The sequence below is a fragment of the Miniopterus schreibersii genome, assembly GCF_964146895.1.
Source record: "Miniopterus schreibersii genome assembly, chromosome: 8".
Classification (NCBI taxonomy): Eukaryota; Metazoa; Chordata; class Mammalia; order Chiroptera; family Miniopteridae; genus Miniopterus; species Miniopterus schreibersii.
In genome coordinates this window covers 71,234,556-71,256,180 of record NC_138109.1, presented here as the reverse complement: position 1 = coordinate 71,256,180, position 21,625 = coordinate 71,234,556, and the positions used below count along the sequence as shown (strand labels likewise).

The window sequence follows — 21,625 nt, the reverse complement described above, 5'->3', positions numbered from 1 at the left end:
GTAAAACAAATAGGTTCCTACTTACACTATAGTTATACTATTATGAAATAGAATCTTTGTTAGTTTATTAATATGCTGGATTTGAAAGGAGCTCTGCTTTGTGCTGAAACACTAAATGTTTGTCCTCTCTCATTCTTTCCTCCCAACTAGGACAAATAAAATGTGTGCAAAACACACAGACTTGTAAAATTCAAACACATTTTAAAAGGCCTGCAAGTCTAACCTAAAGGATTCATGTTGAAACCAGTGATCCCAGGTATCTAAATAGGTCCTAATTAATGAAGGGACTCAACCATTCCCCGCTTGGGAGAATTGTATGAGTTTCAAACTGTGGACTTGACATCCATGGGCCTTGCAAAAACATGGGTACAAATGCAGAGACCCTGGGATGTTGCCTAGAGCTCCAACGATGTCGTCAGAAACAAAAGCGTTGTGTCTGAAAACTGTGTGTGATCCAACACTACGGGCCTGTATGGACGCTTTCGGTGCAGCCGTCCACTCTCGCGTGCAAAGGGGCTCAACAGGGTGGCCGCCTAGGGGTGCACACGTGCATTTTCCCCACAGACACCATCAATTCGAGAGCCTTATTTGTAGCTCCCTTACGAAAGAATCAAAAGCCAAGGGTGGGTGGCCCAGGCTCTTGTTTGGGCTGGAGGGAGAGACAGCAGCTGTAGCCTATCACTGCGACTGGCTGCCGACAGGAAAAAGCGTCGGCAGTTTCATCGGGTCTTATAGGTCGGTAACAGCACCAACCTCTCCCCCTAACGGGTGGCCACCGTGGGAGCAACAGTTGGTTTGACTGAAATCAGTATTTAAAAAATATTTTTGAATTGTGATAAAATACATGTGACATAAAATTTACAGTCTTAACCATTTTTTAAAAAATTAAAGTATAGTTGACATACAGTATTATATTATTTTCAGGTATACAATGGAGTTATTCAACATTTATATACCTTACAAAGTGATCACCACAATAAGTCTAGTAACCACCTGTCAACAATCGTAACCATTTTAACTGTACAGTTCAGTACTGTTACATATATTAATACACTATGCAGCCAACCTCTAGAACTCTCTTCATCTTTTGAAGTTGAAACTCTGTACTCATTAAGCAATAACTCCCCGTTTCCTCTCTCCCCCCAGTGCCTGGAAAGCACCGTTCTACTTTGTGTCTATCAATTTCACTACTCTAGGTACCTCATTAAATGAAATAATAAAGTATTCCTTCTCTTGTGACTGGCTTATTTCACTTAGCATAATGTCCTCAATTATGATGCATGCTATAGCATGTGTCAGGATTTCCTTCTCTTTTTTTTTTAAACTTTTTTTTCAATCCTCACCTGAGGACATTTTTTCTATTGCTTTTTTTTTTTTTTTTTAAAGAGAGCGGAAGGGAAGGAGGGAGTAGGGGAGAGAGAGAGAGAGAGAGAGAGAGAAAGGAACATTGATGTGAGAGAGATGCATCAACTGGTTGCCACCCACACACCAACCAGAGCTGCAGAACCTGCAACCCAGGTATGTGCCCTGGACTAGAAATCAAACCTAAGACCTTTCAGTGTGAGGGTCAACGCTCCAACCACTGAGCAACACTGGCCAGGGCAGGTTTTCCTTCCCTTTCAACGCTAACATTCCATCGTATGGATTATATACCACATTTCGTTTATCCCTTCACCTGTCAATGAACATTCAGATGCTTCTACCTTTTGGGAACTGTGAATAAAGCTGCTATAAACACAGGTGTATGAAATCCCAGTGTCTTTAATTACAACAGTAAAGGCTTTTGTTCCATTTCATAACTAAGCTACTATCTGGTCCTCAGTAAGCCATGTGTTTTGTAGAAAGTATAAAATTGTTCTAATTCAGAGAGCCCTTTTGACCCGATAGTCACTGACATAGCTGCATGGGGTTAGGGAATCTATGGGCAAGGAACTGAAATGAAGGGAACTGGTCTATAAATCTATCTCAGTTTTAATCTTGGCCTTCTTAGCACTAAATTTCCATTTTCAAACTGATTCAGCTTAGATACACTGAATAAGAAATATTACTCAAGAGTTCTGCCCTTACTGATATATAATTAACAGTCATGGCTAATACAGTTGACCCATGGACAACATGGGTTTGAACTGTGTGGGTCAATTGAACTTTGTGGGTCAATTTAAAAAATCTGCATGGAAGTGGACCTGAGCAGTTCAAACTCGTGTTGTTCAAGGGTCAACTGTACTTGCATAGTGCTTAAAAATTCCAGACACCATTTTTAGCTATTACAGTATCAGGATACCTGTCTTACAAATGGAAAAATGGGTCAGAGAGTGGCTAAGCCCCTCAGGGCTGGTAATAGAACCCAGGTACTTTCACTCCAGAATTCATGTACTTTACCACTACTCTGCACTGTATCCCATAAATGCACATACATGTACTTCTATGGATACACATGTGGAGGAGAATATATGTAATTGTTATTTTTTGACAACCAGAAATGAGAGGAGACACGTTAGAACTCCAAACTGATATTGCTAGAAAGTGGTGCAACAACACACAATAGAAAAGTACTCTGGTTTTGTAATCGAAACCAACTAGTTTGAATCCCAGCTTTCCCACCAGCTGTCTGATAATATTGAGCAAGTGCTTTATCCTCTTGGCTTCAGTTTCCTCATCTGAAATTGGGGATAATAATAATAATATCTATTGACTCGGTTGTGAACATTTAAGGAAATAATGTCCATAAACCACCACCTCATGATAGGTACTCAATAAATGTTAGTTCTCTTAGCTCTCTTATGAGGCAAGAGAAGAAGGTGATCTTAAAAACAAATACTTGTTTATATAAGGACATGCGTCAACATGCATGAACACATTCATTACCACTTTATTTTTCTGTGTACAAAGGCACTTCAAAATTAGATTGCCTCTTTTCTCTTCTGCATTCTACTAGAGTCTATTCAGAAATACAAGAGACATGCTATGTTGGAAACCTAATAGGAGATCCTGATACAATCAGGAGCTCCAAGTGCCAGGATCAGGGGCACCATTAGTAGTCTACACCTGCCCTGGCCTGTGTGTCTTGGTTGGAGCGTCGATGTGTAAGATTCCCGGTCAGGGTACCTACCTCGGTTTTGAGTTCGATCCCCAGTTGGGTGCGTACAGGAGGCAACTGATTGATGTTTTTCTCTAGTATCATTGTTTCTCTCTCTCCTTTTCTCCCTCTCTCTAAAATCAATAATCATGTCCTCAGATAAGTGAAGATTAAAAAAGAGTCTACACCTGGCCCCCCTTCCCTTTGCTCCAGAATGCCAAGACTTAGCACTTGTCATAAATCAGCCTTCAATGCCAGCACAGGAAGCACCACCTCCCTGCCTTGACCCCAAACCATCATTGTATAATCCTGTCTTGACAGCCACATAATCAAAGTCTTGCCTTTTTCCTTTGACTAAATGTTTTAAACATTCGGATTAATAGAAAATGCCATCAATCTGCTATTTTACTGATACAACTATACTCAGTTGTATTTGTCCAGTTAGCTGTGTTGATTCAAGAATAAGTATTTGCCCTTATTTGAATAAGCCTTATTCAAGAATAAGCCTTTGGAACTCGGTTAATTCAAGAACAATCTCACTGGTTGCATAAAGAAATGTTTCTTTGCACTGCCCCAATACTCTTTGCTTTGAAGATATGCACAGTAAAGCACCAAGGAGACCCAAGAGGGATGCACACAAATCCAGGTCTGCCTTCTCCAAAGGAAGACTTTCCCGACAGCAGAGGAGTTCCTCTTTAGAAACTGAAAGATGGCATATACCTCTACATGGATATATTTGCATCTTTACCACGTATATGAAACAATAGGCTTCATGTGATCTCTCCTTATCTTTCCTTTTCTTTCCTTGGAGCAAAAAGTTTAACTTCTAATTTGTTTTCACTGTATGGTATTTAGGGATTGATTGCCGTTAAGTCAAATACCAAGTGAATGGCAAGTTCAAACAAGCTTAGGAAGCTCTGGGACTGTCCATAAGGTCGATTCTATTTTCCCATTTGTGAACTAAGCATCTTATCACCCACGTATTGGAGGTTCCAGCCTACTGATAGATAAAAACATCTGACTGAGTTCAAAAAGCAGGAATGGAAGTGTTGGGTTTGTTTTATTTTTTAAAGACTATTATTTTAAGGTAGTTTAAGGCTCACCACAAAATTGAGAAAAAGATACAAAGATTTCCTATATACATCCTGCCCCTGCACCGCCTCCCTCGTTACCAACATCCCCCGCCACAGTGCATTTGCCTCGACTGCTGAACCTTTACTGAAACATCACCACCCAGAGGGCACAGCTGGCAGTAGGGTCCGCCTTTGCTGTTGTACCGTCCATGGGAGTGCGTGAGTGTGTGCTGCAGAATGGCAATGGGAGTGTGGGTGGCTTTTCTTCACTGCTCTTCTGTTTATTGCCCGAGATGACAAAGCGGGGCTCCTGCATCCAGTTAATGTTCCTGGACAGTGGTGCGTTGCTGAATGGAAGTGTTAACGGCAAAAACTACCATTTTCCAGAGTTGGATCAACTCTCCTGATGTTTAGCACATGGCTGCCAGCTCTGTTTTGTGTTATGCTTTCTGATGCCTTTTCTTGAACAAGCAACGCCTCCTTAGGAATGCTCAAAGGGTAGGGTGCCTTCTGCCAACACTCGTGCCTGATTGTGTCTTCCCCTTACGGCTCTGCTTACGGCTGGTCCTGAACTATCCGGTCACCGCGCCGCACGATGTTAGAGCATATTCACGCCGCTGGGGTGAAACCAAGCATGAGCTCGGCAGCAACTGGTGAAGAGCGTGAGGCGAAGCTTGGTTCAAGGTGAGAATTCACAGGCCTTGGTCCATTGAGCCATGTTTCCCATGCTTACACGTCTGTGAAAAAGCTGCTGTGAATTGAAACTCAGAAATATTCTCAGCAAAGTTGAAGGTTTAAAAAAGAACCACACTCTCCCTCCCCCTCTTCTTTTGATTCAGAATCTGTCACCTTCCTCACAGCCACCGGTCCTCCTGGACTGAGGACCCTGTGACCGGATGCTCGCTGCCCCTCCAGCAACTCATCGCAGAGCCAGTGCACCTCCCTGACCCACCTAAGGTGGCCCTTCTGTGGGGGGGGGAAATAACAGTCTACTTCTTGGTCCTTGAAACTGGGCCAGCATTTTGGAAGGATTTTTAGAAATAATTTTTTTTTTAAATGTTGCAAACTTCAGAAGTTAGATCATTAATTCTGACGTTCGTGGGCCTTACTCCTGTGATTTATAGGTCAGCTTAGTTCTTTGTTGCTCAGGGCATCATCTCTTTGCTCTTTACCTGTCATTTAATTCCATTTTCTGCTGGGTGTCTTCCTACTCTCTGCATATGTTTCTTTAAAAAATATTTTTCTCTGTCTCTAGTGCAAATATTCCTCCTTGGGTGTTTCTCTATTTTGATACCCTTTCCCCTTATTTCCCTTAATTTTAATGAATATTTATTAGGCACCTATTTCACACTAAGGAGTGGACGAGGCACTTAAAGAAATGCAAGGAAGGCCCGTGCCCTTCATGAAAATAGGCTCTCTAAAGAAAGCTCTGGTGTCTCTCCTTTAATTAACCATAATAGAAAAGAGGTATTTTCCCAGCTTTGTCTCATGTTCCTCATAGTTAACTGAAAGAGAAAAAAAAGCAAGCTGAGTATGTTATATCTCTTATTGCAAGAAACAAAATGATAATCTATGTGAGTTTTTTTTTAACCTTTTTACCTTTACTCAATTGACTTTCAACCTTTTACATCAATGGGCCTCGGCTGAAGAAAACCTTTCTTTATCCCCGATTACCCTTTCCTTCGGCATGAGAAAGATGTCAGGAATCAGTCTCGAGTGCTCCGGAGCCCCTGCTGGCTTATCTGCCTCGTCAGCAGGCGATGCCCTGCGGTTGACATCGTCGGACACCTGTGGGTCTTCACAGACTGAGCTGCATGTGGCCAGTGGTCCTCGAACTTGAACCTGTGCTGAATCCCCTGGAGGCCTGGTTAATGCACCCATTTCTGGGTCCACACCCAGAGTTTCCGATTCAGCAAGTTTGGGGTGGCACTTGAGAATTTGCTTTTCTAAGAAGTTCCAGAATGAGACTGATGCTGCTGGGCAGCATTTAAGAACCAGTGAACTGAACTGAATTTCAAACAGGAGAGAGTTTTGCCAGCAGACGGTGGTGGCAGGACTGCCCACCAATTCTCATTTATTTTTTTGGTTCAGAAAGGTGAATCCTAAAATAAACCTTTAAATAAAAATATTATCTAATACACTGTTCTTATTGCAGTGTTTTTCTAGTTGTGAAAAAAATGATTATTCTCGAGTCTCAGAACTTCCAACCTTGGCCGGGATCCAAAGGTTTTCCTTCCTTCGATGCCACTTCATGTTTGCAAACTCCTCTCCCACTGTGTCATGCACTGCGCTGCAGGTTTTGTCATCCCTGACAATATTATTTTTCTAAGCAAAGGAGCAAAAACACAAGCATGACTCTGATTATAAAATGTTCATTTTAAAGACCCTCTGCTCTTACTGTTTTTGTAATTTAAAGAAATCTAATCTCTTCAAACTGCTCTGCTGTGCCTTTTCCTGACATCATGTTTGTTTGAGCTTTGGATTCAACAGTAATATCATAACTTTTTTAAAAAAAAGAACACAGCAACCTTAGAAGTCAAGGTTTCTTTTAGACCTGTGAGAATAGGCCAGCTGTTGTGGGTGTGCATCCCTGTACACACATGTAGCGTATGCACATCCCTGAGAAGGACGCGTGTGCAAGGGAGGAGTGGAGAGTTTGGGAGCTACCGAACTCATGAAACCCACAAATATTTCATTGTCTGAGATCTCTGAGGATCAGGTTGATAGATGGGCTCAGCGACAGGAAAGAATTTTAGAATCTAAAAATTCTTACATATTATATTTAAATGTTACTTAATAAATTTAAACTTCCAAGAAAATAGTTTTATTAACCTGGTGATTTATAGTCCACCCCGGTAATAGCAAATTTATTGCAGTAGTTCTCAAATGAGAACCTGTTTGGTTTTCTGAAACAAACTAAGCTGTTAGAATCCATCCCATTTGAACCATAATAAAAAACAAAACCATAATAATTCATGTGAGTCCTGGAAATAGTTCACTTACAAATATTATATTATCTTTTTTATTTGTTCAGCGGACTCACCTTCAGGGCCCAAGTAGTGGTGCAGCGAACACTTCAATTTATTTAGTATTGTCTGTGCGTAGTGGGTACTTGGACCTGACAGAGCTGGAAAGATCCTGACACATACGTGTGCCTGAGAGAGAGGAGATTCAATGTTACAACTAACAAACAGCAGGAAGACGTGTCCCAGCTCTGTTCCAAAATCACCTGAGTGATTTTCCCAAGAGGCAGATACAGCAGATCACCGTCCGTCTGCCTCCTTTGGTCTTTCACAGAACCTCAGCTCTTCCGGACATGGGCAGAAACCCCAGAATTGAACTAATCAAGCAGGCGATTCCTTGTCCAGAATCAGGCCGACCCCGAATAAAGTGAGCTCCCTTCTCCCTGCCGACTCCCTGTGGCCTGGCTCAGTAACCGGCATGTACGACACCGCAGCACACAGTTTATTTGTGATCATTAGGGAAGTGCTTAGGGGGGCTAAGAATGTGCGCTCAGAGATGGAGCTGGTTCCTTCCCGCCTGAGCCATCCCTCTGGACCACACGTTAGAGACACCGAGTCCCCATTTCTGTATGGTTGTGGATTCACTAAGCCCTCCTCTGCCCACCCAGTCACTGCAGGCTAAAGATGCAGGCAACACTTTTTGTTTCCTTTCTATATGTTTTTTATACACCAGTCTTTGCAGCTTCACTAGCTCTCCTTTGCTATTACTAAGGATAAATGATATGGGGTGGAGCTGAAACAAAAGAACAAACGAAAGGGGGGCAGGGACAGGGTAGAGGGTGACAGACCCAAAGCTCAGAGCCAGGCAAAGTGCTGAGATGAGAACAGAATCCCCTAAGTGAATGTATCAGAGGCCAAGGCCTGAGGAACTGACTTGGGAAAGGCCAGCGTGAGGCAGGATTCCCAAAGCCAGAGCCGAAGGAAGACCCGTCAGACGGCTCATCGCAGAGGCCCCTGGACAGGCCGTGAAACACGCGCATGGACAGTGGCTCCCCCTGGCTGTGCGTGAGAGGGAAAATGCCAAGGCCTGGGGAGCTGTATGTCTTTCATAAAGTTCAAAACCAAGCAAAACTGAATAATGTATGTACTGTTATATATATTTAATAACATTTTTAAAACAAAGGCATAAAAACTGCAGGGTAGTAGTTACCTCTGGGGCAAGCAAATGGGGGACTATGTGAGGAGCACAGAGTTAATAAGCTACTCGTAATGCTCTGGTTCTTAGATCAGGTGGCAGGTTCACCTGTATTTGTTACATTATTAAAATCTAGTTAAAATGGGCAAGCATGGTCAGTGGTGAGAGTCTGCCGTGAATCACGTATCAAGATGTGAACTTAAATTCTGAGCACCTGAGGTCTGATTTAAAAAATTGCTAATACACGGAGCTTACCAACAAATATTCTGGTATAAGTGGTGCAGGGTACAGCCCAGGCGTCAGTGTCTTTTAAAAGCTTCCCAGTTGGTTCTCGGGCACAGCCGGGACTGGGAGCCACTCTGGTATGAGAACAGAGGAGAGAGTGGCTGACTGCTCCGGGCAGGAGAAAGCCAGGTCTGGGAAGACTTCACAGAAGGCTGCACTTAAGCTGGGCTTAGGAGCATGAATATGACTTTGACAAATGCACAAGGCATTTCTAGGTGGAGGGAGAACCGCAGGAGGACCTGGGAGGTGTAAGAAGTCGTGGCTGCTCAGAGCTGCAGGGCAGCGTCAATAATTGCATGAGGCTGCATCAGAGGGTGAGTGGGTAGTGAGTAAATGGGTGAGCGGGGCGGGAAACCACACGCTGCATTGAGTGCTGCGTAAGAAATTAGAAATTTTGTTGCAGACAGTGGAAAATCATCAACAGCTCTTAATTAGGGAAACAATCTTTTTAAATGACTCATATACTAGGAATATAATTTGTGAAAAAGTATAGAAGAAAGAGCATTGTCAAGAGAAATGGAGGGCAGTGCCTTCATTACTAAGCTGTCCAGTAGGCCAGATGAGAAATAGGGTCGGATTTAAAAGGAGCAGCGAGAATGAGGGTGGATTTGAGACACATTTTGCAGGAAGCATTTACACGACAGGGAGAGAGGATGGAGTTCATTCTTCCAGCACGGTGGACTAACTGGGTGGTAATGCTTTTAACCAAGCTAAGGAATGAAAACAAGAATCCAGTGTGCACGTGTTGAGCTGGAGGTGTCGGGGGTAGAGATATGCAGTAGTAAGGTGCAGTTGGGGCTGAAGTTCAGGTAAGAAGTCCAGGCTGGAGATACAGATCTAGAAGCATCAGGGAAAGGGTGGAGCCATAGAGAGGGCCCAAAGAGAGTTCTGAATAAGTGAAGAGACGTTGGCTGTGGGTGAGACTCTGGGAACCACCAGTCTTTAAAGGGTGGGCAGAGGGAGAGGAACTAATATAAGAAAGAGATGGAGCTGGAAAGAGTTACAAGAGAAGTAGGAAAAAACAAACAAAGCAACTTCAAGAACAGACAACCAAGGGAGTCAAGGGAGAAAAGCTGCAGAAAGAAGTAAAAGATCAACAAGAAAAGTGCCTTGGCCCATAGGTAGGTCACTGAAGAACTGATAAGAGTCTAGCAAGGCTAAGGAAAGGATTTGGAGTCCTGTGCTACAGAACGCCTGGGACTTGAGAGAGCAGGGAGGTGAACGGGGCTTTCCACTGGGAAAGACAGTCCAGATGTGGAGCTGGAAGGAATCATGTCCCCGAGGAAGGGGCACAGGATAAACATGACCAAAAGGGGCTATGCCTCTAACTATCTAAATGTGCATAGGGAAAGGAGATTAAATACACAAATGTGATTCGGTCGCCATGTTAAAAAATTGGCTGAGTTATGGGAGATGTTTCTTTTCTTAATTTTTCTATGTTGCTGTTTTACAATATTTTTGTGGTACTTTTCTTTTTAATTCTCATCTGAGGATATGTTTTCATTGATTTTAGAGAGAAAGGAAGGGGGAGAGAGAGAGAGAGAGAGAGAAACATCAATGTGACATCTATCAGTTGCCTCCTGTATGCACCCCAACCGGGGACCGAACCCGAAACCTGGGTATGTGCCGGGATAGGGGATCAAACCGATGGCCCTTCAGTGCATGGGATGACACTCCAACCAACTGAGCCACCCCAGCCAGGACTATTTTTGTAGTTCTTCTATCTCACTTTTTATTGGAAGATGAAGTTTATTTTTAAGGATTAGACTTAGAAAGGAGTAGACCCCTGTTCTAAGGTAGTAAGAAAGATGGTAAGAATATCTACAGCTACTGACTGTTTCAGAAGCAGAGGGAAGGAAATTTGGGTAGCTCATTCCAAATGGTCTTTATGGAGCGTTTCCTGCCTTCCTAAGTGGAATCAATGACTCCTCTCCTACCCTCCCTTTGTCCTATACATTTTTCTATTAATTCACCTCCATGGTCTGGTTGCCCTTATTTGTCCTCATGTCTATCTCCCTCTTTTCAGCTAAAGTACATCCTGGGCAGACGTCATACCTCATTGGCCTTTATTTTCCAAAACTTAGCACAGTTCCTGTTTCACAGCAGGTGCTCACTGAATTCATGTTGGAAATCTGGCCTTTCCTTGGGGAAAGAAAGCAGATTACTTCCTAAGAGGAGAGGGTGAGTGCAGAAGTGGCAGAGAACAGAAGGTGGCTGGCTAAGGATCCATATATGGATTGGTGGTAAAAACCTTTGGTACAGGAGACAGGGATGTTTCATCACATTAGTTTAAGAGCCACATTAACAGCAATAAGGTAATTGATGCAGGAACACCCTTATAAGAGAAAAAAATCCAAGTTGAGGTTTTCAAAGAGCTTGGACAGTTACCAAGTAGGTCCCGAGACTATGCCTCAGGCACTGATGAATGCAGAACCCTGACTTCCCGCAAGCTTCAGCCCTCCCTCAGTGTGTCAAAGATGCAATACATGGGCTGTGACCACTTCCCAGTCACCTGGCACAGGAGCCGCAGGGTGCCCGCCTGCCTGCTGGGAGAAGGCCGTGGTCCGAGATGACAGGTAAACGAAAGGTCAGAGGCCTAGGGCTGTCAAGGATGCCAGCTGGCTTGTGTGATCGGGTTGATTTCTCACATCCCCTCGGCCAAGTCTCTTGTTTTGTAACAGTTCAGTCACGGCTTTTACTGGAGTAGACAAGCATGAAATGAATTTTCCAGAGAAGTTTCCGAAGTGGGGGAAAGTTCACGGCTCAAAAGCGCCGGTGGGTAATGAAACAATACTGCAAGCTTCTGTTTTTCTTTATAAAGAGAGTTTTTAGGTTTTACAACCTGAATCTAAAACTCGAGCTGTATCCCCAACCCTCAGAACTGTCTTATTCCCTAGCCCTGCTGGTGCACGTTTATTTTATGTGCCTTCTAAATTGCCCACGTGTGCTGTGCTGGTTCCACTCAGCCCTGGGATATTGCCTGGAACACGCACCTGCCGGCCGCCCTTGGCTCTGAGAGCTCAAGTTTGAGGCTCCTGTCAAACTGGAGCTCACAGCCACCAAAGAACTCACTGAGAGCAAACTTAGTAAGGAATGCTGGCCTTAGCCAGCAGGGAATCGTTCATTGTTAGTCTCTATTAGACTGCGGTTTATCGTCAGAAACTCATCTTTCGTTTATCTAGAAGCAAATGCTTAGTTTTAAGGATAAAAGAAAACAATACTAAAAACTGCTTTGAGCGCCCCCTACTCAGCAGTTGTCTTTGATATGCAAACATACAAACCAGGGTAAGGCTCTCAGACTTAGGAGAGAACAAAAATAAAAATAGAAATACAGCTTTATAAAACAAATAAAAACACTTCGATTCATCTTAATCCACTGCCCATCCAACCTGCTGGTTCTTTACCCTGGCTCCACAGTCTGACTTTGAATAAGTTAATTACTCACTGAGACTCCATGATCTGTAAATTGCAAAGACACTCATTGGGAAGGGCTGTGATAAGAATTAATTAAACTATTGTGTGTGAGGTATAGAGCACACCACACTTAATAAATATCTGCTTCCATTTTCTTCAAATTGTTTCTTGGAATGAATTTTTTACCATGGTCACCAGGGGAAGAAAGAGAGTAGGGGCCTCAGAGAAGCAGGCAGCCTCTTTAACCGGGAGCTTGACATGCCTGAGCCCAGAGAAGGCCCATCTTTGGAAAGGGTGAGAGGCCCCCAGCATCTCCCGCCCTGCTGACTGGGGCAGTCTTCCCCTTCGTGATCCAGTCCAAACACAGTGCAGCAGGTGCCTTGTTTCCAAGTGCCCAAATCTTAACAAGAGTTTGCAAGGCAACAGAGAAACAGGAAGACTGTTGCCCAAGCAAACCAAAACAAATCTCTGGACACTGGCCCTACAGGCAAGGATAGCTATGAATTAATTACCTGATCTGTCACACACTCATATTCATTGCTAGAGGTGGCAGCAACCAGATGCCCACTGACAGATGCATGGGGAAGTAAAATGTGGTCTATACATACAGTGGAATATTACTCAGCCTTTAAAAAGAAGGAAATCCTGTCACATGCTACAGTGCGGATGAAACTTGAGGACATTACGCTAAGAGAAATATGCCAGTCCAAAAAAAGACAAATATTCTATGATCCGACGGACGTGAGGTATTTTAAGTAGTCAAATTCATAGAAACAGAAAGAAGAAGGAAGGTTGCCAGGGGCCGATGGTGGAGGACATGAGGAGTTGTCGTTCAGTGGGTGTAGAGCTTCAGTTTTGCAAGAAACTGAAAAAGTTCTAGGCATCTGTGGCCCAATAATGTGAATGTACTTACCATAGTTGAACTGTACACTTGAAACAGTTAAGGTGGCGAATTCTATTTTATGTGTTTTTACCACATTAAAAAGTAAGAAATAAATAACTTAACTTGAGTTAAAGAAAAAAACATTACCACCATCATAGTACAGATCATTAATTTAGTACATTTTATCCCTTATTGTAGAAATGGCATCAGGGTAGGACTCCAAGCTTACTTTTTTGCAGCCCACCTTGCCTGGTGCCCTCAAGAATTTCTCTAAAACATCACCTCCTTTGTGTCACCTTCCCTCAAAGTTTCCCAAACCTCCTTCCTGCCTGTTCACACTGCAGCCTGCAGTTCGAAGCCACCGCAGCTCTGTTTCCTTCATTCCCCATGACTGTGCAAAATGCTCCTTTGTTGCAATCAGAGCATTCTTTTAAACTTTCTCCTAGGGATGGAAAAGTCTAACTGAACTTCTCTAACTTTGTTTTTGTTTTTGTACATGCGTCCTTCATAGTCTTTCCTCGGTGTTCACATCTTTCTCCATCAAAATCCTATGCATCCAACAAGATTTAGCTGAAGTCCAACCCCTTCCATAGAGTGATTCTCAACTTCTCGAGTCCACGCTGGCCCATGTCCTCCCTCTGAGCTCTGGTTGCCCTAGTAATCCCCATCATGGTTTCACACTTTTCATGGCTGAAACACGCTGCAGAGTATGTAAACCCTGCGTAAATGGAATACAGACATCGACAGTGGTTTTCTTGATTGCACAGCCCAAGAGCCTGAGTTCAAGCACTAAATCACCTCAGGCTGGGCACCTATTCAACACCGTCTTCCTTTCTCTTACCCTTCCTTCTTCCTTCCTTTTCTTCAGATAAAAAGTATTTCACATAGAATCTTTCATCTTGATCAGCAAAGTTGCATATTTATTTTTCTAATATGTTTTAGAGTTACTTCCTTTCTATTTTCTGGAGTGTTCAATGTGATATCTTAACTTGACCTTCAGTTTCTTCAGGCATTTCCTCAAGTCAGGCCTCTGGATTGCTGAGTTTTGTGTTTGAAGCAACACACCTGTTAGTTGCAACTTTGTTTTGTTTTTAACTTTAGATTTATAAACAAAAATTTTAATGATATAATGTGTCCAAAACACAGATGGTTTGCTCTCCATTTATATTATGAGCTCATAGTATTACATGAGTGTTTTATAGACATAATTTTACATCCTGAGGTATTGTTGTAATAAATTCCATATCAGCAACTTCATTTTGTGACTCTTGAGGATATTAAGAGTTAGCATCACACAGTCTTGGGACCAATGTATTTGAAATAAACAAAATGTTAATCTTGTAGCATTTCTAAAATTCAGTAATTGAAAAGTCCACATACAAGCAACAGCTCCCATAGCTATGGCCACATTCCCAATTCAGATAAAATAAAATTCACAAAAGGGACAGAAAATAGAGATTACATTTTGCTAGTGAAAGTCTGAATGTTCTCATAACTTATCTTTGATTATTTGCCATCATTAATGGATAGGCTGCTTAAAAGCGAAGACTTAAAAGCTAGGATCGCCTTCTAGTCTGTTAAAGTTCCATATTCTCTTTGAACACAAAAGGAAACATGTTCCTTATTCTAATATTTTACCAAGGAGTAGACTGGCAGGTAATCAAGGGAAAATAAGCAGCTTGAATAATCTAAAAACAGATTCATTCATTCCACGTATAAGTACTGAACATCTGTTGTGCATGGGCATCTTTCTAGACACCAGTGATGCAGCTACAATGAGACAGAGAAAGTCCCTACCCTTATGGAGCTCACATACTTGTGGGCAACGAAAGACAACAAACGAGAAAACAAGCCAGCCTGTAATTACAACCTGCAGTAAGGGCTTTAATGGGAATGAACTGGGTGCTGATGAGAGAGGGAGGACTGCCTTTGAACTGAGTCATCAGGGAAGTTTGATCCGTGGGGCTAACAATAACGTATAAATTAAGACCTGACAAATATGAAGAAATCAGCTCTGCAAAGGGAAATAAAGGGAAAGCATATACCAGGACCCTGAGGGGGAAAGCATCGAGGCACACTGGAAGAGCACAAAGACAGCCAAAATGACTGGCATAGAGGAAATGAGGGAGAAAATGGTACAAGGTGACAAGTAATTATGTAGGGGCCAAGTCAGTGGAAGTCTTGTAAATTGCGGGGGAAAAGGTGCATTTTATTCTAGGTGCTTTTGGAAAGGAAATGTCTGGATAGTTTTAAGCATGGAAATAACATGATATGATTTATATATTTTTAAAATATATTTTATTGATTTCAGAGAGAGGAAGAGAGGGAGAGAGAAACATCAGTGAGCGTCAATGATCGGCTGCCTCCTGCACGCCCCCGACTGGGGATGGGGCCCGCAACCGGGGCATGTGCCCTGACCGGGAATCGAACCTCCATCTCCTGGATCCTAGGCCGATGCTCAACCCCTGAGCCACACTGGTGGGACAGATATGATTTATATTTTTAAAATACCTCTCTGATTGCTGTGTGGGGATGGATTGTAGGGGAAATGGAGGCAGGAAGCTTACCTAAGGCAATTGCAGTCATCCAAGTAAGTGATGGTGGCAGTTTAGGTTAGCATGGTAGCAGAAAGGATAGTGTGAGGTAGAGGGGTTTGAGGTATATTTTGATGATAGATCCACCAGACTCACAGGTGGGTTAGAAAAGGGAAATTACTCCTTGAGCTCCTAGGTGGGTAGTGATACCATTATCTAAGATTAGGAGAACGGGGGGAGGAATGGGGTGGAGTGTAGAAGAAAACTAACTTTATACTTGAGATACCTATTGAGAGCCAAATGGAGACCATGAAAAAGTTGGCTTTCCAGATTTGGAGTTAGGAGAAAGGTCGGGAATGGACAAAGAATCCAGAGGCATGGCACATGAAGGACATCTCAAGCCTTAGGGTAAGATTATTAGCTTAGCGAGACAACACAGATAGAGAAGAGAGCCCAGAACTATGCTTTGGGGATCCTCCAACATATGAGAGGTCAAGGTGAAGAGGAGAATCCATCAGAGAACACATCAAGAACTGCCAGAGAGGTATGAGGAAAGCCAGGTAAATAGAGACTAAGAGAAGTGGGAGGCTCCGATACAGGAAGTGGTCAGCTGTGTCAAAAGAAGCCGAGAGGCTGAATAAGAAGAGCACTTTGTGCCCTGGTTGGTGAGGCTCAGTGGCTGGAGTGTCGACCCTCATACCAAAGGGTTGCAGGTTCAATCCCAGGCCCCAGTCTGGGAGCTTGCGGGAGGGCAACCAATCGATGTGTCTCTCTCATATCAATGTTTCTCTCTCTCTGCCTCCCTCCCTTCCACTCTCTCTCTAGAAAAAAAACAAGAGGCCCAGCCAGTGTGGCTCAGTGGTTGAGCGTCGACCTAGGATCCAGGCGATCGGGGTTCGATTCCGGGTCTGGGCACATGCCCGGGTTGCAGGCTCGATCAATGACTCTCTCATCATTGATGTTTCTATCTCTCTCTCTCCCTCTCCTTTCCTCTCTCTGAAATCAATAAAGATATATTTAAAAAAAAAAAAGAAAAGCAAAGAAAGAAAGAGTACTAGGGGGTGAGGAAGTCAATACGGAGGCCATAATGACTCTTGAGAACTTTGCTAGAAAAAGGGGACGAGAAATAAAGCAGCAGCTGGAAGGGGATTGTGGGGCCGAAGGAGAGTTTGTTTGAGAGTTCATCATTCTACCCACGTGAAAATGGGAGAGGTGATGACCTACCCGAGGGAGAGCAGTGCTATAACCCTAGGGAACACTCGGGATGGACACGCATTCAAAGACAAGTCTCTTGACTTCTGCAATAAACATATTAAATCTGAACAAAAGGGCTACGATTTGTTTTCTATAATTCCTAAAATCATAGAGCAGGGAGGAAGAAGACTTTCACATGAAGCACGGCTTCGGTTTCTTTTCCTCTACTTATTATTTGCAGCAGCTTTCTCTCTCTTTTTTTTTTTTTTTAGTATATCTTTATTGATTTCAGAGAGAGGAAGGGAGAGAGAGAGAGAGAAAGAGAGAAACATCAATGATGAGAGGGTTCATCGATCAGTTGCCTCCTGCATGCTCCCGACTAGGGATCGAACCCACAACCTGGGCATGTGCCTGGACCAGGAATTGAACTGTGACCTCCAGGACCCTAGGTCAACGCTCAACCACTGAGCCACTCCCTGCCTGCCTGTAGCAGCTCTTAATCAGACAAGAATCTAAAACTCACCAAAGCTTCATCCAACTTAAAGGAGGAAACACGTTCCCCAGACCCCAGGCTTCACCCACCTGGGGAAATGTCCAAGTAAAAGAATGCTTCTTTCTCAAAAGAAAGGACTCTATGTTTTGAGAATTCTTCAATATAAACTTACTTAGCTGAGGAAACACATAGACATGCATAAAAGAAAAAGTCAGTAAAACACAAGGTAGAAGGAATACATTTGTATAACAATTATTGAAAAACTGTCAGATTAATAGTGTACTTTTAAAGTCATAATTCTATCACACAAATAAGAGCTAGACTCAGATCTGGAAAGGTCCCATGGGACAACAGATGAAAGGAAATGTATTATATGGGGACTAAAGTGTACACAGAAAATTGTATATTTATTCTATAGTTTAGATACAGTTAATATGAAACTTGCCACTTTAAATGTAATTAGGAGATTCTAATAGAATCAACGGTTAGACCCTACTCCAAAAAGTTAAGTGGGTAAGTAGTCACACAGTTACATTTCCATTCCCATCTCTGATCTCTCTCCAGCCTTCCACCACCAGCAGCATGTCCCTGTTCTCAGTCTTATGACCTGAACCCCATCTCCCCACCAAGTTCCCAAAGACCAATGCATGGGGTGAGGGCAGTGGGCTAGATACAGATTTTAAAGACAGCTTCAAATGGATAGGCAAGTAACTTCACCTCAGTGGCTAGTAATATAATTTGGTAACCTCTGAGTTCTTAATCATCTTCAAAGGTTTATCATGCTATGATTTTTCAGTGGTGACCTTGTAGATGTCAAGTTCATTGATTTAGAATTAACTATTGAATTTCCTGTGGATGCATCATTGCATTTAATTAGGAGGTTTTATGCATTTCAAATGAGAGCTTAAGATGAATGTGCTGTTTCAACTGAGAAGTTCAATAATACCCAGGTAGGAAGGGGGGCAGTTCTAAGACCCATATATAATTAATATTTAAACTAGATTACACACTTATACCAACTTTAATTTAAAAATAGTTAATTCCTTCTTCCTTAGCTCTTTTTCTTTTGTCTATCTTTGACACTCATATACAGATAGAAACCACTCAAAAAGAAATAAAGGGAGTAAATAAGAGAGGACAGGAGGTGTAGGGTGAGGGTGGAGATGAAACTAGGGTAAAAAGGAGGGAGGGAAGAAAGAAAGAAAGAAAGAAAGAAAGAAAGAGAGAGAGAGAGAGAGAGAGAGAGAGAGAGAGAGAGAGAGAGAGAGAGAGAGAAAGAAAGAAAGAAAGAAAGAAAGAAAGAAAGAAAGAAAGAAAGAAAGAAAGAAAGAAAAGAAGAAGAAGAAGAAGAAGAAGAAGAAGAAGAAGAAGAAGAAGAAGAAGAAGAAGAAGAAGAAGAAAGGAAGGAAGGAAGGAAGGAAGGAAGGAAGGAAGGAAGGAAGGAAGGAAGGAAGGAAGGAAGGAAGGAGGGAGTCTTTTCTTAACAGTAATATGGAGTATGTTAGTTATCCCAACAAGTTTGAAATCCCCCAAATTATAGTCACCTTTAGCAAGCTGTTATCTCTGTAAAAATTATTAATCAATATTTTGTATGTGGTTACCTGAGGGGAAACTGATATCAATTGTCATCTTAGTTTCAGGGACATTAAATATCTTCTTGGTCAACAAGAGTAAGAAGCAGGATGCCAAGCCATGGGATCCCAAATTGAGAGGCATCTTGTGTTAAACGCAGTAGAATATCAGCAGCCTAAAACGTCACAGATTTTAAGGGCCTTTCAGCAATAGTTCTCCTTCCTCTGTGTTTCTAACAGGTTACTTTTCTCAGAGGCCTGAATCAAGTTCTAGCAACATCGACTTAAGACTCTAGGAAGCCAACTTACTATTTTGCTGTACATATGGTATTCCAGTAAAGGTGGATGTGCAATAAATTACCCCAAAATTTAGTAGCATAAAGCAATCATTTATTATGCTCCTGGATTCTGTTAGACAAGAATATGTCCAAAAACCAGTAGGACAGTTTGTCTCTGCTCCATAATGTCTGGGCTTCAGCTGGAATAATCTGAAGACTTGTTCATGCCGTTTATCTGAAGGTTGATGCTGGCTGATGGCCATGAATTTAGCTTGAGTCCTAGGCTCAAACAGCCACACATGACTTCTCCAGTGGCCAGAATCCCACAACGTGGTTCACACCATGGTGGCTGGGTTCCAAAGGCAAGTGTCCTGGGATAAATAGAGGCGGAAAGATGGAGAGAAAGAGAGAGAATGAGAGACACAGACAGACAGACAGAGAAAGAAAGACAGAGAGAGAGAGTAAAGGAGGAGAGAAGGAAGGAGAAAGCCAGGGCAGAAGCTGTGTGTTTTTTGTGATCTTATCTAGGAAGTGAACCTGGAATTAGCACTTCATCTCTTACCTTGGAAGTTTCTATGTGAATAATCTGGTTTGAAGTTATAATAAAAGTCAATGGATTGAGCATTAAGCTATAATGACTCACAAAGAGCAAGAACAGTGATAAAGATAAATTATTTTTGTCAAATGTTTAAAAATATTGGTATTATTCCAGAAATGTATTCAGAGATCTCAGTATCATATTTTGATGTATAAATATATGCAAAGTTAACGATATAAACACTTGTGACTTTAAGCTTGTTTTCTTTGCACAATTTTTAGTGCCTAGGTAACCTGAGGAACAAATTATTGCTTGAGTAAAAATAAATTTCAGAAGACAGTAAAGAGTGATATCAAGATTTAGTTAATAGAATAGTGTTATGGGTTAAATGGTGTCCTCCAAAAGGCTATGTTGAAGTCCTGCTCCCAGTTCCTCAGAATGTGACCTTATTTGGAAGTAAAGGTATTGCTGTTATGATTAGCTGAGATGAGGTTGTACTAGAGTAGGGTGAGCCCAATATGATCGGTGTCCCTTTAAAAAGACACGAGATGCAGAAGGAACACAGCCAGGGACACCTGGGGAATGTCATGTGAAGATGGGGACAGAGATGGGAGTGATGTATCTACAAGCTGAGGGACCCCCGGGACTAAGAGAAGCTGGAAGAGGCAATGAAGGATTCTCCCCTAGAGGCTTTGGGGGAAGCACGGCCCTGCTGACACCTTTATCTGGGACTGCCAGCCTCCAGAACTGTGGAATAAATTTCTGTTTTAAACTACCTAGTTTGTGTACTTCATTACATCCACCCTAGAAAACTAACACAGAAAGTAAATCTCTTTGTTCCTTATTTTAAGAAAAAAGATTGATTTATTTCTCGCTCCCTGGGGTCTGAACTTTAGATATTTTTTATATCTTAGTGAATCCTGATATTGTCATTGAATGTTTGGCTTCCCGCTTCTGAGGGGGGCGTTTGTTGCTGCCTCCCATTGGGGTGACTATTATGGTCCTCCCAGCCACCGCGTTTGCCTTTGAGGAACCAGCACCATGGCTTTTCCTTCATGAAATCCTCCCCAGGCTTTCCAACAGGAAGTCATCTCTCTTCTCCCTAAACTTCCGCAGCATTATACCCATGCCTCGCCTGGCACTTTTTACGTGTCCTCATATGTGTATGGTTACTTATATTAATGACATCTTCCCTATTGGGTCAACCACAGCATGGAAACGGTCAAGGCTTTCAGATCTTAGTATGTCCCCTTGCACTTAACACAGTGCCTTGTATTTAGTAAGTGTTAAAGAAATGTTCAAATATCTGCTAAAAAGTTTTATGAGATTTCACGGGATGAAGGTGTCTGTCCCAGAGCAAAACTTACAGGTATGTGTGGGTTGGAAGATCACTGTCCAGCTCTTTCTTACCGGAGTCATTGCCTTGAGCGAGTCAGGGGCACTGCTCACACTGTGCTCCATGTGAATGGAGCCCCCAGAGACCCGTAACAAAGCGCCCCCTTTTCCTCCTCCAGCCTTTCATTGCTACAGGGCTCCATCTTTCACTACACACTCTCCAAAAAGAGGCTCGGGAGGGTCACAGGACAATGAATAAGAGTAGGGACCCGCGCCAGACAGCTGGAGCTCTGTAGTGCACCCTGCAGATTTCCCCGCAAAAGAGTCTACTGTGGGGGGCACAACCCCCAACAGCTGCTGTGGGTCCCCCTTATCATTTGTGGGAGACCACAGTTCTCTTAGACTCCTGATCAATGACCGAGCAACATGCAGGTACTAGCACTGGCTCTTCCAACTGCCACCCGGGACTCCCAGTGATGGAGCGTGGCCAGGACTTTCTCAGATCTGCACAGTCTGAGCTCTTCCTCCCCAGCCTCCCCTTCCTTCTCTCCTTTCACAGGTATCACACCTGCACCTTGGTCAGAAACCTCTTCCTGCCCAGCCTTCCTGCTCTTCCCCTTTAACCTTCGTAGGTGTTTCTCCCAATAAATCTTATGTATGTCTAGACTCGCGTTGGTGTTTGAGAAAGAGGATCCTACGGATACAGGTTCAAATCCTAACTCCTTTATTTATAAGCTCAAGGTATGACTTTGGGCAAATAATTATTTTTTCACCTCCATTTTGTCATTTGCAA

The 21,625-nt window shown here is 42.8% G+C and overlaps 1 protein-coding gene across 2 annotated transcripts in view; it reads right to left on the bottom strand.

The window, feature by feature from the left end:
• Positions 1-19,053: 19,053 nt before the first annotated feature.
• The window catches only part of LOC308560148 (uncharacterized protein), a 41,381-nt gene continuing 38,809 nt past the window's right edge, over positions 19,054-21,625 (bottom strand). Inside the window, exon 6 of one of the 2 annotated variants that reach the window (XM_081143819.1) lies at positions 19,054-19,330. The gene's annotated coding sequence lies outside the window, so the exon portion shown is untranslated. The remainder of the gene's footprint in view (positions 19,331-21,625) is intronic. The other variant, XM_081143821.1, reaches the window with a different exon arrangement.